The sequence below is a fragment of the Accipiter gentilis genome, chromosome 7 (genome assembly GCF_929443795.1).
Source record: "Accipiter gentilis chromosome 7, bAccGen1.1, whole genome shotgun sequence".
Lineage (NCBI taxonomy): Eukaryota > Metazoa > Chordata > Aves > Accipitriformes > Accipitridae > Astur > Astur gentilis.
In genome coordinates, this window is record NC_064886.1 from 19,129,249 (window position 1) to 19,145,807 (window position 16,559).

Sequence of the window (16,559 nt, forward strand, 5' to 3'; positions counted from 1 at the left end):
AAAACTTCTGGGGACAACAGGTATTTCATTGTTTTGGAGTAGATTCATGGCAACTATTTGTAGCCAAATGATACAAGAGTATGTTGTCACCACCACATCTCATTCGGGAATAGCTGCCTGAAATGGGCATTCACTTAGTGCCAAGTCCTTGCTGGGTATGGATACTTACATTTATAAATCTAAGCAGGCAGAAGAACATGCCAGGACAAGTTGGTGATTTCTTCTTTTTCTGCTGCAATTACTTCCCAGCCAGCAGACATGAAGAGCATCACTGAATCTATTCTCACTCAGTGCACTCCATATGTTCCCGAGGACTCTAAGATGATGCCAACAGAAATACAGAGTTACACTACTGTGATATATTTTATCCTATGTTGGCTGTCTAAAATTCAGTTATCCAGGTTCAGTTAGAAGAAATGTTCCCCTAAAAGGCAAGTAATCCAGTTACATGTAGTTAATTAACAATAGGGAGTTTGATTCATCCTTTATTTTTCTCTATATTCAGAGGTAGCAAAGATTTTTCTGTGCATCCTTTTAAGAGTAAGCATGTTTATAGTAACATTTTACATGTACATAAAGACCTCTGCTTAAAGAAAGTGCTGTATAAATGTTATATAACATTGCTACAGAAATTAAAAGCGTAATATTTGTGTATGTACAGTGTTAATCAGTTGAAGGAACTGGTCCCAACTAGTTCTTCTCTTAAAAGCTGCTATTAGCCAAAACATTTACATGAGGTATGTTTTACTCAGTGAAAAGGGAAAGGGTCTATGTCTCTCCACTGCATCCAGGAGTATGCTGGGCAAAAAGGCAGGGATGCATCTTTCTAACCATGGCTTTGTATGTTGGCTGCCTCTTGAACTGGTTAAGTAGAAAGGAAAGTGGAAAAATCAAATATGAAAAGCAGGTATGAAAAGGGGATGTCCCATAGTAGAAATAATCCTGGCACGTGGAAATTTGCATGCAAGCTCTCTTCTGTCTTCAGTCAATCAGGGCTTATTTCCAAAGCTGAGTCCCAGTAGGGAGAAGCACAGATAAATCAGTACAAAGTGAACTACCAGAGTGGGGAAAAGGTACAAGATATGGTCTCAGCTGGACAGACTTATGTTAAAACCCCATTTCAGAGCTCTGGTGTGCCTTGAACTGAATGGCTTTCTCTAGGCAGGAGACTCCAAGGGCTGGTGCTTCTTCAGATCCTGCAGCTATGAGCCGGTCTCGCTGTTTCCAGGCCAGCAGTTGGCAGATACTCTTTGAAGCCACCAGAAGTGTGTCAAGAATTGCAAGCTACCAGCACATACATATCCAGACTTCAGATCTGAACTCTATTTTTGGGGAAATGTTCTGAATTTCCATGTGGTAAGCAAGAGAGAGAAAAGTGGGTGGAGGAGGCAGAGGGAGTGCAGTAAAGCAGAAAGGCTGTGTAAAAATTGCCTCACCCTGTCTCTGAGACTGGCTGATACATTTTCAAGGAGCAAATGGGAATACCAGCTTTCTGTTTAAATGCCTTTAAGCGTTTTTCTTTAATAACTTGTCATTTCTTGGTGAAAAGAGCTCCTGCAGCAATGATTTGTAGTGGTAATTCTAATAGTAAAAAACACTGTTGGAATTATGAAAAATACAATCCTGCTGTGCTACTGGGTCACAGTATCTGTGTCAGTTGAGGGAAAAGCTAGCAGAACCAGGCAAGGAACAGCTTCTGTTTGTCTGTGAGGCTGTCTGCTATGAAGCAGCTCTTGAATGAGGAGCAACTGGGCTCCAAAGTGAGTTCTAATGAGCAATGTACGAATGCTGGTGTGGTGGGTTGACTGTGACTGGATGCCAGGTGCCCACCAAAGCTGCTCTACCACTCCCTTCCTCAGCTGGACAGGGGAGAGAAAATATAACAAAAGGCTTGTGGGTCGAGATAAGGATGGGGAGACATCATCTACTAATTACTGTCATGGGCAAAACAGACTTTACTTGAGGGAAATGAATTTAATTTATTGCTAATCAAATCAGAGTAGGATAATAAGAAATAAAAACTACATCTTTAAGCACTTTACCTCCACCCCTCCCTACTTCCTGGGCTTAACTTCACTCCCAAATTCTCTACCTCCTCCCCTGGCACGGCACAGGTGGACAGGGAATGGGGGTTGGGGTCAGTTTGTCACACATTGTCTCTGCCGCTCCTTCCTCCTCAGAGGCAGGACTCATCACTCTTCCCCTGCTCCAGCGTGGGGTCCCTCCCACAGGGGAGCGTCCTCCATGAAATTCTCCAACATGAGTCCTTCCCATGGGCTGCAATTCTTCACAAACTGCTCCAGTGTGGGTCCCTCCCATAGGCTGCAGTCCTTCAGGCACAGACTGCTCCAGTGTGGGTCCTGCGCGGGGTCACAAGTCCTGCCAGCAGACCTACTCCAGCATGGGCTCCTCTTGCCACAGATCTGCAGGTCCTGCTAGGAGCCTGCTCCAGCATGGGCTTCCCATGGGGTCACAGCCTCCTTCGGGCATCCCCCTGCTCCGGTGTGGGGTCCTCCCTGGGCTGCAGGTGGAGATCTGCTACACTGTGGACCTCCATGGGCTGCAGGGGGACAGCCTGCCTCACCATGGTCTTCCCCATGGGCTGCAGGGGAATCTCTGCTCTGGTGCCTGGAGCACCTCCTCCCCCTCCTTCTTCACTGACCGTGGGGTCTGCAGGGTTGTTTCTATCACATACTCTCACCCCTCTCTTCTCTGGCTGCACAGGTTTTTTTTCCCTCTTCTTAAATCTGTTCTCCCAGAGGCACTACCACTGTAACTGATGGGTTCAGCCTTGGCCAGCAGCAGGTCCATCTTGGAGCCAGCTGGCATTGGCTCTATGAGACATAGGGGAAGCTTCCAGCAGCTTCTCACAGAATCCACCTCTGTAGCCAACCCACTACCGAAATCTTGCCACGCAAACCCAGTACAGCTGGTTTATGTATGAACCTCTGGACAGTGATGCTACCAGGTGCTCTCATCATCTGCTGTCCAGCAGGACGTGTGTGTAACCATATGTAGTGCGAGCAGGGCCTGTCTAGGATCCCCTGTCTAGGGATCCAGTCACCATTAAGGAAGCTAAGCATGTATCTTTAATCTTTCCAAGTGTAAGTGCTCGGCACCCTAACTTGCAATTAAAGCTGACAAAGCTGCCACTGAAATCTGAGTCTGTAGTGTTCTCGTTATCCAGCCTTTACAGGTCTGCAGCTGAAGGAGCCCAAATTTTGCTCATAGTTATTTAAATGAGCTTAAATGTGTACATGCAATACCTGTCTGCGTGTGCAGCTACAGGGGTGGGGTAGACAAATTAGGCCTATATTGCTTGCATACTTCTGCATGTCCGTTTGGCTTTGATGAAAATGAAGTGCGTCATGGTTGAGGGATACCTGATGAATTTTCAGCATTTTGTTGTAAAACAGTAAATATTTTCTCAGAAAATATTTCATGAAACATGCATTAGTTTCCAGCCATCTCTCTTTCCCTGAGAAACTCTGCAAACTAATTCTGTGAGAGTGAAGGCTCTGGCTTAGAATATAGGGATGATGCAGTCCTGAAGCGTGCTTTCTTTTGACACGTTTGTATTTTTGGAAAGAGTTCCCATATGCTATTAACTACATGGACTATCTGCAAATGAAGTAATGAATAAATTATGATGAATAAACACAAACATCCAAAGTCAGCCACAGCAATAAAGTAATAATAATGAAACTATGAAAGAAACTGCCTTTTTCTAAGAGGTATTCCTAACACATTAGTTGGCAGGGTGGAAATCAATGCATCAGGACAGAAAAAAATATTTTTGCTAAAAGTTATCTCTCTGTTAAAAATTGGTTTAATGGTAAGTAAGCTTCAAATTCCTCAGCACAAGTTGTTTACATAGATTCTGCATACACCAAATTTATACAGATTGGAACACTATAAGCAGGCTGATAACTGTGGAGGCATTCACATAGATCCAGTATCCTGACAAAATCTTAATAGGGCTCACAGATACCAGCCAACAGTATTGGAAATACAGAACCCAAGCTGTACATTCCTGAATTATGTAATTTCTTTCTCCTACAGTCATCAAACTCAATAAAATTTTAAAGGCCTATGAATCCTCCTATAAGTGCTCCATCTAGTCACTGTTTTTGGCCAGGAATGAATGTATCAGGAAAAGATAATCTACATATCTCATAGTGATTTGATTGCACTCTTCTGAAGAATCCAGACTTAGCCATTGCTGAACAAAGAGTGTTGGTCTGACACAATGTGCTCTGTCTCACTAGGACATCCCTTAAAGGATTTGAAGCTGGGTGAGTGCAACAAAGGTGCAGAAGCATAGCAAAAACAATTAAGCCAAAAGAGATTTTCATTACAGAATGCTTCACATTAAAGCACAGGAGCTGATGAGAAACTGGCGTACAAACACATAGATATTTAGAAAATTTAACCTCTTTTTGAAATCGGTGGAGTCACCTGAACTGGATTTAGTACCAAAATGGTCTAGTAGATCGGGGCCCTATTCCCTCCTTCCAGCATACAGCCTGCCTTGCAATGCATTTTGATTCTGCTTCTGGCTGAGATGCTGGCTGTACAATGTGCCAAGCAATGCATGCATGTATCTGAAGACAGGATCGAGTCCTGAGAATCTGTCTGTTGCTTCCAATTAGTGGTTATACAATATGACAAGAAAGAGAAAACACTGTGGAGCTGTGAACTCCTTTTTGTTGTTGTTGTCTAGAGATGGGATCAGAAAAGAAGCTTCAGGCAGAACATCTGTAATGTGGACAGACAGATGTTTTTCAGTTGCAGCTCTGTGCTTTCTTTTTCAGAAATTAACATATATTCATGGATTTTCTTTCCCCGCTATGATAAAAAAGATGTAATCCTCCCTTAAAGCAATTCAATCTTCTGCTTTACTGTAAATGGGGAGGTGGGTGAGATTTATTTGTTAAACATTGCCATAAATATTTAGCAGAGGCAGGGCTTGGTTGAGGAGAGGACATCTAAGCAGATTGCTGGTGAGCTAACCCTTGGAGATTTTCCAAATTTCTCTCTCTTCTTCCCAATTTTTTTTTTTCTTTACAGGGAAACTAAATAAACATTTGAAAGGAAGTGCATGACTGGAACAACCCCCCCCCATAAATAATTCAACAGAAAATTAATAGGATTCAAGATACCGCTTTCTGATTATCAGCACGGCTGCTACTTTTTTTTTTTTTTTTTTTTTTTTTTTTTTTTTTTTACAGTATCAACCAGCTGGTACAGTGCATAATGCTAATCAGTTAGTGTCTTTCACATTTTTGAAACTCCTTGGAAACACATCCCCATCAAACTGCTTTGAAGTTCAATTTTAATTTAGATGCAAACTATCCCAAAAGTACTGATAGTCTAAAAAGCGCCTCTGGCAGTCTATAATTATAATGCAATAGAGCTGTCAGATTTGATTAGAATGTTGTTTCAGTCAGTCCATGCAGCACCTTTTAGCCTCACATGATCATTTAAACATTCCTCCCCACCACTCAATACTTACCCAGCACTTGGGTATCTAATAGGTCTTTATTTACTTGTTGATTTTCAATCATGCAGATCCTCCAGACCATCGGAATGATAAAATTGTGCAGAAAAGCATCCTCCAATCTCCTTATTGTACAGATATTCCTGTTGCAGCATTTCATCTGCAAGAGATTCACAGCATAAGGCTTAAAACAATCTACTAGTATTATGGCTTAATAAAAGAGCAATATTCTATCACAATGCCAGGGTTTGAAGAATATGACTATAGCTGAAAAGACCCATTCTGATCCAAATAAATAACATTTGGCAGATAAGGATAATTCTTTTGGGAAGAATTTCTGTCTTCTGAATCCATCATGTATCCACTATGTAAGTGCAGCGCATTCAGCTAACTTCAGTGGGGCTACTCTAGACAGGTACCTGCACCAGGCTACTTAATTAATATTTGCAGTTCTTGCCGCTTTCAATACATGAACAGTGAAAACAGAGGAGGTGAATTCCAGAAAACACAGGCAGCTTAGACAGCCAATCTGACTTCAGATATTCAAAATAAAAGCTGAAAGAACCTCTCTTGACCCAAAGCTCCAATCCCACACCCTTACACTCTGGCTGCAGGAAGTGCACTGTCAAGTTTGAGAATGCAATTATATTAGGAATATCTGGAAAAAAATTTCTTTTCCCCAAGCAGAAAGACAACACAAAATAAAGGGATACTAATTTCTACCCATCTGTGGGGTATATCCAGTGAACTTCCCTGTGCTGTTTCTCTTTAGGCCCAGGGCCAGCACACTGCCTCCCCACTCTCCCTGGGTATTCATTCTTTCCCCCTATTCTTGGAATCCTCTCTCTGAAGCAGACACTGTCCGTGTAATGTCTGAAAAGAAGGAGGCTTTTAACATCTTGGGACATGCACTTCCTTCAGCTCCATTGCCTAAGTTATTTAAAGAGGTGAACAGAATCTGGCAATACTTGGGATTTGGCAATGTTAGCTAATGTTGCCTTTCTTGATTCTGTCTCTTCTAGATGCTTTTCAGAAGCAAAGACAGAAAAACCCCACAATTCTGAGGGTTCGTCCTTCAGACAGCCCAAGTGCTGTGAATCCCACAGACCACCTAAGTTCTCTCTACACAAACTTTTCTTCCTGCCCACCCATAAAATAAGATCTCATTATAGTCCAAAGCTCTTATTCCTAGCCAGATCTGAAGGTCACAGCAGCAGCCCCATTGATTCTAGTACCCAGAAAAAGTTTAACTTTCCATCCCTTTTGCCGTGTGCCTCAAATGCACCAAAAGTCTTTTGGGTCTGTTCAGGGTCATGCTGAAAAATAAGCCTATTAATACAGCAGGGTTTCAAAATATTTGAAGAGCTAATTCAGCAGAGTTTACATCTCTTGTGTAGACTTCACCGGAGCCAGCATTCTTCACTCTGTGTTCAGTCACTCTGAATATCAGTCAGGGCACTTTATTCAGCCATAAAAGAACTGCAAGCAGAGATGAATCTTATCCTTTCTTCTTTCAGACAGCTAGGAAGCCACCAGCCTCCCATTTTAAACTTGACTACTGAAGACAGCTTAATGAGGCTCAGGGAAGATCACCTTGAATGTTAGCCAACAGCCCATTGTCACAAGAAAAGTTTCTTGCGTCAAAAACTGTATAACCCTTGAATAAATCTCTTTGATTCTGCTTACATTGAGGCTGTGCTTATTCTTGCTCCTTCAGCTGTCACAGTGGGAGGTGTGAATGTGTGTGGGATGCTTACGGTGAGAAAGACAAGGGTATCATATGAAAATCTTGGTTGTAATCATTAATTTAGGAAAAGCTATAGACAGTAGTGAAGAACGAAGGGTTTAGAGACAGACTCTTTCATTCATTTATAAGTCTGTAACAGAGACAGACAACACTGAATAAAAAGCCGTGCACATGTGCACAGAAACTCAGTGCTCAGCTTGCTGCTAGTTTGTGAAAGTTTCCCATGTTTGCTTGTGGGCATCATGTGCATGCACAAGTATGCATCTTTTCATGGTACCTCCAATTTGAAAAAGAGCCTATTACAAGAAGATATTCAGAGCAAATAAAAATCGCATAATCACAAGAAAGTGTATTTTCACACAAGCAGGGAATATATTAACATTCCTTTTTCTACAATAACAGAGAAATGTACCAGAATCTAAATTCTTGAAAAAACTATTGCTAATACTGACCTTAAAATGGTTGAGAAATAATTTCAAAGGTTTTAGTATGATTGTTTAAATATACCTTCTGCATTTTCTGCCCGCCACTAATCAGACATTTATTACTAATGACTTCTTATCTCTCAAACATTCATCTATAAACCAATCATCATAATTAGGCGATGGAGGTGCTTTGTCCACTGCTTAATATGTGGAGCACAGAAGTCTCATCTCCACCTTGAATCTTCTCATCTGGTTGTTGCACTTGCCTGTTGTCCTTTCATGTGTAGAAGCTACTTCAGGCTGAGGGGACTCTTTCTTGTTGTGTGCCTGCACAGCACCTACCACACTTGGATTCATGTGTAATCACAATAAACTTTCTGGTCTTGTTATATTAACTGGTCTTGATATGAAAATCGTGGCTAGCACTAAAGGAACATGCAACTGAAAAGCAGTCTGCATCAGAAAAAAACCAGACTTTTTCTTTTTTCTTAACAAATCATACAAGTTTTCTCATTTCTCTCGTGGATTAAGAATGTACTTAGTCAAGAGAAAACATCTGTCCAAATGGTGAGGAAGGAGAGAAAGCCATATGCCTGAATGAACGGCTGCTTAGGAATTAGTAAAGAAAATCTAGAGGGCTGGCTTGGGACTTAGTTCTCTGGAGGGGAAAAAAGGAAAAAAATCACTGCAATCTGTTCATGTTCGAGAGAGGGACAGAGGAAAAGACAGGAGGGCATAGTGATAGGAACATCTGCAGAAGTAATCTTTTTGAATAACAAGCATCCTGCACTGGTTTAGGACAAACATCTGTGCAATATGCAATAGAAACATTTGCACTGGTGTGAGCAGCTCTCCCTCTTCCCAGTACTGACATAGGAAAGAGGTGGGAAGGACACATGACAGACTGAAAACAGATGAGGGACAGATACTCCATTAAAAGGCACAACATCCATTTCCTTCTATGTGCTCAGTCTAAAGGTAGTGTTAATAGAGGAAAGCTGTAGGCAGGCAAATTACCTGTCAGATGCTAGAGGCTGCTAATGAAGAAAGATTCAAAAAGCATGGGAAAATGCAGCCAATAAAACATCTCCAAATGCAAAATGAATGAGAATGCTTGGAAGAGGTGTGTAGCTTTTCTTTTAGTGTGGAAACAGGGGGCTTGGAAGAGCAGACGGAATATTTATACCCCGATTTGGTAAATGCCCCCCCTCCCCCCAATTAATTTAGTTACTCTGCTCCTAGGATTAGATAATATGATATTCTCAGAGAAGTGGTGACTACAATTACTTGCTATAGATGTGTACTGGAATGCAGGAGGATAATATGGGAATTAGAGCTTTAACACTAGACTACAATTCTGGAGCTCTTGTTTTAATTGTGCAGGTCACTTGGATTCCCAAATCACTCTCTGAAAGCTGGGTGTTTGTGTGAAATGTCTAGGCTACCTCCACAAGATGAATGATACCTCTTGAAATAAGAAGGATAAATCATCCCCTAGAATCCCCCTTCTGTCTACTAAATAGAGAGTCTAGCTTATTTAGACCAGAAATCTATTTTTCATATGTCTCGAAGTTATGTGAGATCAGCCTCACCATTTTTCTACCTTTTTTTCCTGAATATCTGCCAGCAAACTGGGAATAACATTTCCAGTCACACTGTTGCACTATGAAGACATCATCCATTACAGTTTCAGAGGCAGTCACATGCAATTGTACTAACAGCAGCTCTGCAAGAATATAAACAGATTAAAAAAAGGCAGAGGGTTTTTTTTATTTATTTATCTGTGGTCTAGGTTTCAACGCTAGTTTTATTTTTCCTATCTAACAGAAATTAAAGGTCCACTGTGAACTGCAGTTCTAAAGCGAGTTCTATGGAATATCAAAGGCAATGCTACAAAGCACCTTTTTTATTTGGATGTTTTTGAAAAAACAAAGGGAGAGGATTTTGGTCTACATTCTAAGAGTCTCAATTCTGTGAAGTTTGACAGGAGTAGTACTGAAACCCTCTTATCAGTCATGGTCCATTTCTATATTGGGCAGATGAAAAAGTTTGCAGCTTCACAGACACTGCAGATTAGAGCTGACTGCACTTCTAAGTGGAAGAGTTTTATGTCTGAAAATGCACATTTGACAGAATTAAAGTGCTTCACAAATAGATATCAATCTCTTCAAAACTGTAGATAAAAATTAGTTGAATAACGTTGGAACATTTGTTTGCCTTGAAGTGTGAAATAAATGTTTTAGGTAGCTATGACTTTTAGATTATATGTTGAATGATACGTGTCAAAAAGATACAACTGAAATATGTCAGAAAAAGCAAAATCAAATATTTCAGCAAACTTAATTATAAGAAGATCTCTGAGATTTCAAAGAAATTTTAGCACTTTTTTTTTTTTTTTTTAATTTGGAACTAACTCAGAGTAATAGAAGACACTTCCTCAAGGAGCTCATATCCCATTTCAGAGGCAGCTCTGTTCAAGGTATCTATATGACCATATAGCCTGCTGTTATCTATTAGTTGTACAAGGGTCATGTCTTGAAGGGGTATCAGAGTGTCCTGGTTTCAGCTGGGATAGATTTAACTGTCTTCCTAGTAGCTGGTACAGTGCTATGTTTTGGGTTCAGTATGTGAAAAATGTTCATAACGCTGATGTTTTCAGTTGTTGCTAAGTAGTGTTTAGTCTAAAGTCAAGGATTTTTCAGCTTCTCAAGCCCAGCCAGCAAGAAGGCTGGAGGGGCACAAGAAGTTGGCACAGGACACAGCCAGGGCACCTGACCCAAACTGGCCAACGGTGTATTCCATACCATGGGACGTCCCATCTAGTATAGGAACTGGGAAGTGGGGGCGGGTGATGAGCAATTGCCCTGCGCATCATTTGTACATTCCAATCTTTTTAATACTACTGTTGTCATTTTATTAGTGTTATCATTATCACTATCAGTTTCTACTTTTCTGTTCTATTAAACCGTTCTTATCTCAACCCATGAGTTTTAGTTCTTTTCCCGATTTTCTCCCCCATCCCACTGGATGGGGGGGGTGGGGAAATGAGCAGCTGTGTGGTGCTTAGTTGCTGGCTGAGGTTAAACCACGACAAGAGTGAAGACATAACACATTTCAGGGCATCTTTTCCTATGTGCTTCAGGTAACTTGACATTCAATTGCATTTTGAGTATGAGCAAGACACAGCACAAGAAAGCCAGTTAAAGATGGTGATTATTTGAAGGTGTCTCAGCTTTTGAGTTACTTGGATTTCTAGGAAATTATTTGTTATTTCACTACTGCAAATTATTATAATATTATGCAAACAATTCTTAATGCTATTTTCCCACATTAAATCCACCACTTCTCAGGAGGTCTTGGCCACCAGGTGCTATTTTGATTTAAAATGTACACAGGAGAGATTGAAATGAGTAGATTATATTATCTCTGCACGCATTTGTCACTGACAAAATGTATTAATTGCACATGGAAATCAATGCAAAGCAGTGTAGTTTTCAACAAAGTTACAGAATTAAATACAGGGCCTATCAAATCTGATAATCCCTTATTGAATCAAATGCATTGCCAAGGTCACCAAAAATAAGCAGTCTGTGAAATATATCAGAGAATAGTAAATCACATGCACAACTGTGTTGGTATATGCATGTATTATACTATATATACTTTATAGTACTTGCCATTAAACGTATCCACAACTATCATATTATTATAAATAAGATATAGTTTCCACTAGAAACTGGTAATGTTGAGGAAGGAGGGGATGCTCCTGTGGGAATCAAGGAATTAAAGCTCAGTTCTTGGCTTAGTCTCAGAATTTGTGCAAATTACCTCATTTTTCTCTACTTTGGCTCCATATTTGGAACTAACCCTAGATATTTACCTGCCCTGTGGAGCTATACCACTTGGAGAGTTCTTTGCATTGAACTTCAGGAACTGAATGACATTTGTCACCAAAAAGGGCTCTTTTGGTAATGCGGCTGTCACCACAGAATATCAATGATTAACTGAGTAAAGATTTTGAACATAAAACCTTAGATAGTAAGTGATTGCTCATTGACGAAAATATCAGGTTGCTCAAACTGAGCATCGCTCGTACATTTCAATGCAGGATGCAGCAGTTTAGACAAGCACCGATGGACACTGATTCTGTCATCTGGCTGCTCCCTACACCAGTTTTGACTTAATATTCTCTCCTCTTTGCTGTTTGGCTGTTTACTGCAAATTCCTTTCTCTTCTCTCATTTCTTCAGGTAGCTATCACCTTCCTAACTTGAACCCACTGGCAAGACTGAAATTACACAACTACACACATCACAGAGTGAAAAGGATATTTGCAGACATTGTATTGCATGCTCATCAGTACCTGCTGTTCCTTTTCCTCACCCTTTATTCATCCTGTCTCTTTGGATTTGTAAGGTCTTTGAGTCTGGGATTGATTTTTGTTCTCTAACAGAAGGGGGGCTAGAGGAAAAAGACCTGCTGTTTGCTAGTCCTTAGTCATTTCCACTGTAATGTGATATTAGGACTCATAGGTAGATGATTATCAAGTCCATACCATACTTAAAACAATGCACAAATTTATTACTTTTAGAACAATGCACAGCTATTCCTTTGGTAATTCTGGCTGTTACATTCTCAAGAGTTCCTTTGATTTATTAGCCCAGTGTGTTATTAAAATAATGAATTATGTGTTGGTACATTGCATTTAACATAGTATACGCAGGGGCAAGTACATCTTCTAGCTATTAATCAAATATTCACTAACAAAGGTTGATTAACAACATTTTCCATATTTACAGCAAGAATGAAAAGCATAATAGAGCTCCACCAAAGTTAAATGATAATAAATTATTAAAATGCATTTATCTGTGCACTGATTAGTGCGTGGGATAGACAGAACTGCAGGTACAGTTTTGTTCATCACACAATACCATTTACTTATTGAAACAGACAAGACATTTATTTAATACGTTATTTTCAGCTTCTGGTGGAAAAAAAGCCCCCAAAAGCTCTGTACAGCTGTGCACATTTTGAGTCAAATTTAAAGCAAGTTTCCTCACATGTAATTTGCATGTCAGCCAATCTACTGGCTTAAGCTTTCAGATCAACTGTGTTGTTGATGTGTAAGTGTAGAGCCTGACATTTGCACACTCGAATGCCAAAGTTTATTGTAACTATGGGTAACTACCTTAAAGCTGTCCAGTCTTCAGTAGGTACTAGAAGTGGAGATTTGTCAAGTAAGCACCAAAAAATCTGAGGCCTTTTAAATGGATATTTAAGAACTTATTTCTGTTAGGAGTTGGAATTACAAAATCATATTCTTATATTTCATATCTGGAAAGAAGGCTAGGACCATTTTCTTTTTACTGAAGCTGAACTGATTTGCACAGCGCTACACATAATTTTCTTACATAGGCCCAGCTCCCAGCTATGACAACAGATTAATAGCCTGGAGTCTAGGTACCCTGCTAAATCCTACTGAAGTCGGTAAGAAATCCAAGGGCTTCCAGGCAGCGGGATTGGTCTCTCTTGTTAATTATTGGCAGTTTCTTTAACTAGACTTCAGAGAAAATCGCATTTTTTTTCCTAAATTGCCTTTTTATTGATTTTCAACAAAACAGTATCACAGAAAGCAAACATAGACTATAAATGAGAGCTTAAACATGCAGTGCACATACTGTTGAACAGGGGAGAAAAATATAGTATGTTAATAAACCCAGCTAAAAGAATACAAACCAGAAAGTAAATAAACAGATGCAGGAATTACAGGAGTTCAGAATTTGAGTTCAGGGAGAAGAAATTAGGGTTTGCATTAGAGAAAATTACAGCACAAGGAAAAATATTACAGGAAAAATATTTGCGGCTGGTGTAAATCAATATTGACTCCGTTAATTTACTCCAACTGAGAATCTGGTCCATGCATACTTATGTTAGTATTTAGAAAAACAACCTATTTGTTCTCTGTGGAAAATAATTCCATACGAAAAAATCTTTTTCCCGATCACTTATCTAAGAGCTCATTTGTAAACCATTCTACAGAGACTAAATAACTTATCAATCTTTTCCATAAAACAAAGGCAGAGATAGAGTCTCAGGTTTAATCTACTGTGAGTGGCACTGTGTGGCAAGAAAGCAATTTATAAATAGGAGTGCAATTAAAATGACCTTCAAAGTTTTGCAGTATAGTCTAAAGAAGCACAAACTTGAGAAATTTAAACAATGAACAGCATATAAACTGCATGTCTCTTACAGATATTTCTCTTTCAGAGTCTTAACTCACTTCTAAGGACACAGCTGGGTAGAAGGCATTTGATGTGTATGACAAGTAGTTACACTGTGTTTTGTCCCAATGGTTAAGTCTTCTTTGCCTGTATTTACCTGTGGGTATTGTGATGAGCTGGATGTGGAACAAAAGTCCATAGGAAACCAGGCTTCATTAGCTTGGCTCCTCACAGAACAATGTGGTTAATTACTTCGACAACAAATCAGGGTAACTTATAAGATGCAGGGATGGTATACAGCTTGGGGCACCTGCACCACTTCAAGGGAGGAGACCAGAATTCAAAATGATCTGGATAGCTAAAGAAATGGACCAAGATCAATAGGGTGAAACTCAATAGACAAGTGCAAAGTACTATATTTAGTAAGGAGAAATCAAATGCACAAATACAAAATAGGGAGTTACTGGCCAGGCAAAATTACTACAGAAAAGGAGCTGTTTTACCACAAACTGCAGATGAATCAACATGTCTCTGTTGCCAAAAAAGGCAAATCTCATTCTGGGGTAAATTAAGTGGAGCTTTATGCAAGATGCAAGACAAAGAAGAAACATCTCTGGAAGTTTTTAAACCGGGTGAAAAAAGCATCTTTTGGGAAAGCTAAGGATACATTTGAGCCTACCTCAGCATGGGCAGGCAAACAGCAGATCTCATGAGGTGCTTTACAGCCTTAATTACTATGATCTTGTGCTCTCAGATGAAACTTAGAGGTATGAAGCGAGACAAAAGCAAACATATCAACATCATGTTGACCTGAATTCCTGTTTGCATAGATGGGTACCTGCCCTGCTGTCTAGCTAATAACTTCACCCAGAGAGTGATTCGGGAATCAAGTGAAAACTACATATTATATGCTGTGCTGAGCTCCCGAGGTTCATGAACCCTTCAAGAGAATCTAGATTAATTTAAAGTGCTACAAACTATTTGTAGTTTTCTTTAGTTTTGATGAGTAGTAGGGTTTTCTGAGTTGTGCTTGGAATTTATCTGAAGTTAGAGTTCGAAAGGTAAAATTCTGTAGAAACCCAAACTATTTCTGCAGCCAAAACCACTGTTTGTTGTGCAGTTATTTTGAGAAGTGAAAATGATAAGGCCTCTCCTCTCTCCCTACCCACAAGAAACTTGGAAAACATTAGAAATCTGTCAAATGTCCAAGCAAAAGAGATGCTGTAATCACGCCGGGGGATATTAATTGCAGCTCCTGACTGAGCTCTGTAGCTACAATCAAACCAATGCCAGCTCCACCAAGAGTCAAAAGTGAGAAGCTGTGCTTACCTCAGCAAGCAGGAGGTTAGAAATACACAATAATTGGAACAAAGGTTAATTGACTTACATTTCTCATTAACAACTAGATTTCTCTTTTTAATAATTGTGCTACTTTTCTGCTTCCAATTCCTACAAAGTTGCCCAAAATAGAGGTAATTGGTTTTGATAAAGACAAATTTAAAAAGTTATTTAATTTTTTTAACTGTAAAAAGAAACATTTTTTGTAGTTTTCACTTCCAATTCTAAATCATCAGAGGTCATGTAATAATCTGACCAAGTATCATTATAAAATGAAAGAAAAATTATGGGGTGCTCTACCAATAAACCAATATCAGAACCAAGTTTATTAATTAACTCACAGAGCTCCCTTCCTTCTGTTCATAACAGCAGTCAGAAAGGTGGAGCCATAGGATCACACAGAGCAGACCTGGCTCAGTTACAACCAGAATCCAATGGAGACATCACCCTTCCTCTGGTGTGCCTCTCTAAACAGGCTGAAGCAATATGAAGGGACTCTAACATCTCTGTTCGGGTGTGGGGAGCCTTTCCCTACTGTGGCAACTGAGAAAACCTGTGTGCTTCCAGGTATGTGGATGTGGCAGGAGCAGGAGGGGTGTGGTGGAGCACAGCAATACAAAACCCGCAGGCAGCACTGTCACCGGCTGGGATGACACCTTCATTTTGATGGTTCCTCCCAGCCAGGCCATCCCACCCTGGCATGGCATTCTCCGCTGGACTAACATTAGGGCTTCCACATAGTGAACTAGATTAGGAACAGCAGCAGCTGACAAACAGCCTGCCAGAAGAAACGGAGATTTGCTGCAGTGTGTTTTGAAATGAGCTGCAGGGATCAGCAATTATGGAAATCGGTGCTGGCACTGAAAAAATACCTCCAACTATGGCAAACCTCAGTGAATTGAGGAGCTCAGCACAGGTCCTGACCTCCATCTCTAAATCCTTCTCCTTAGCATCTACATCCTCTTTTCCTCCTTCAAGTCATCAAACAGTTGTGTGCACACATGACAGTGTGTGCTGGTGTGTTGTGGATTCATAGAGGCAAGCAAGAACATCTCAGAAAGTGGGCTGCAGTAAAAATACTTAGTACTATATTTAAAAAAAAATGAAAGAAATAAGCAGAGATGTCATGATTGCTGCTAGCAGCTCCTTAATTATCAACAGAATCCCATAACTTCTGTAGCCTGCTGAGCCTTTACAAAGTGCACTCTGAAGTTAAGTAGCTCTTTGTCTCAGTGGCTAGACAAGATCACAGTAATCAGTTTTTCCTACCATACATTATGCTCTGTCATCTATGTACTAATTTTTCCTGCACCTGGAATGTTATCAGAA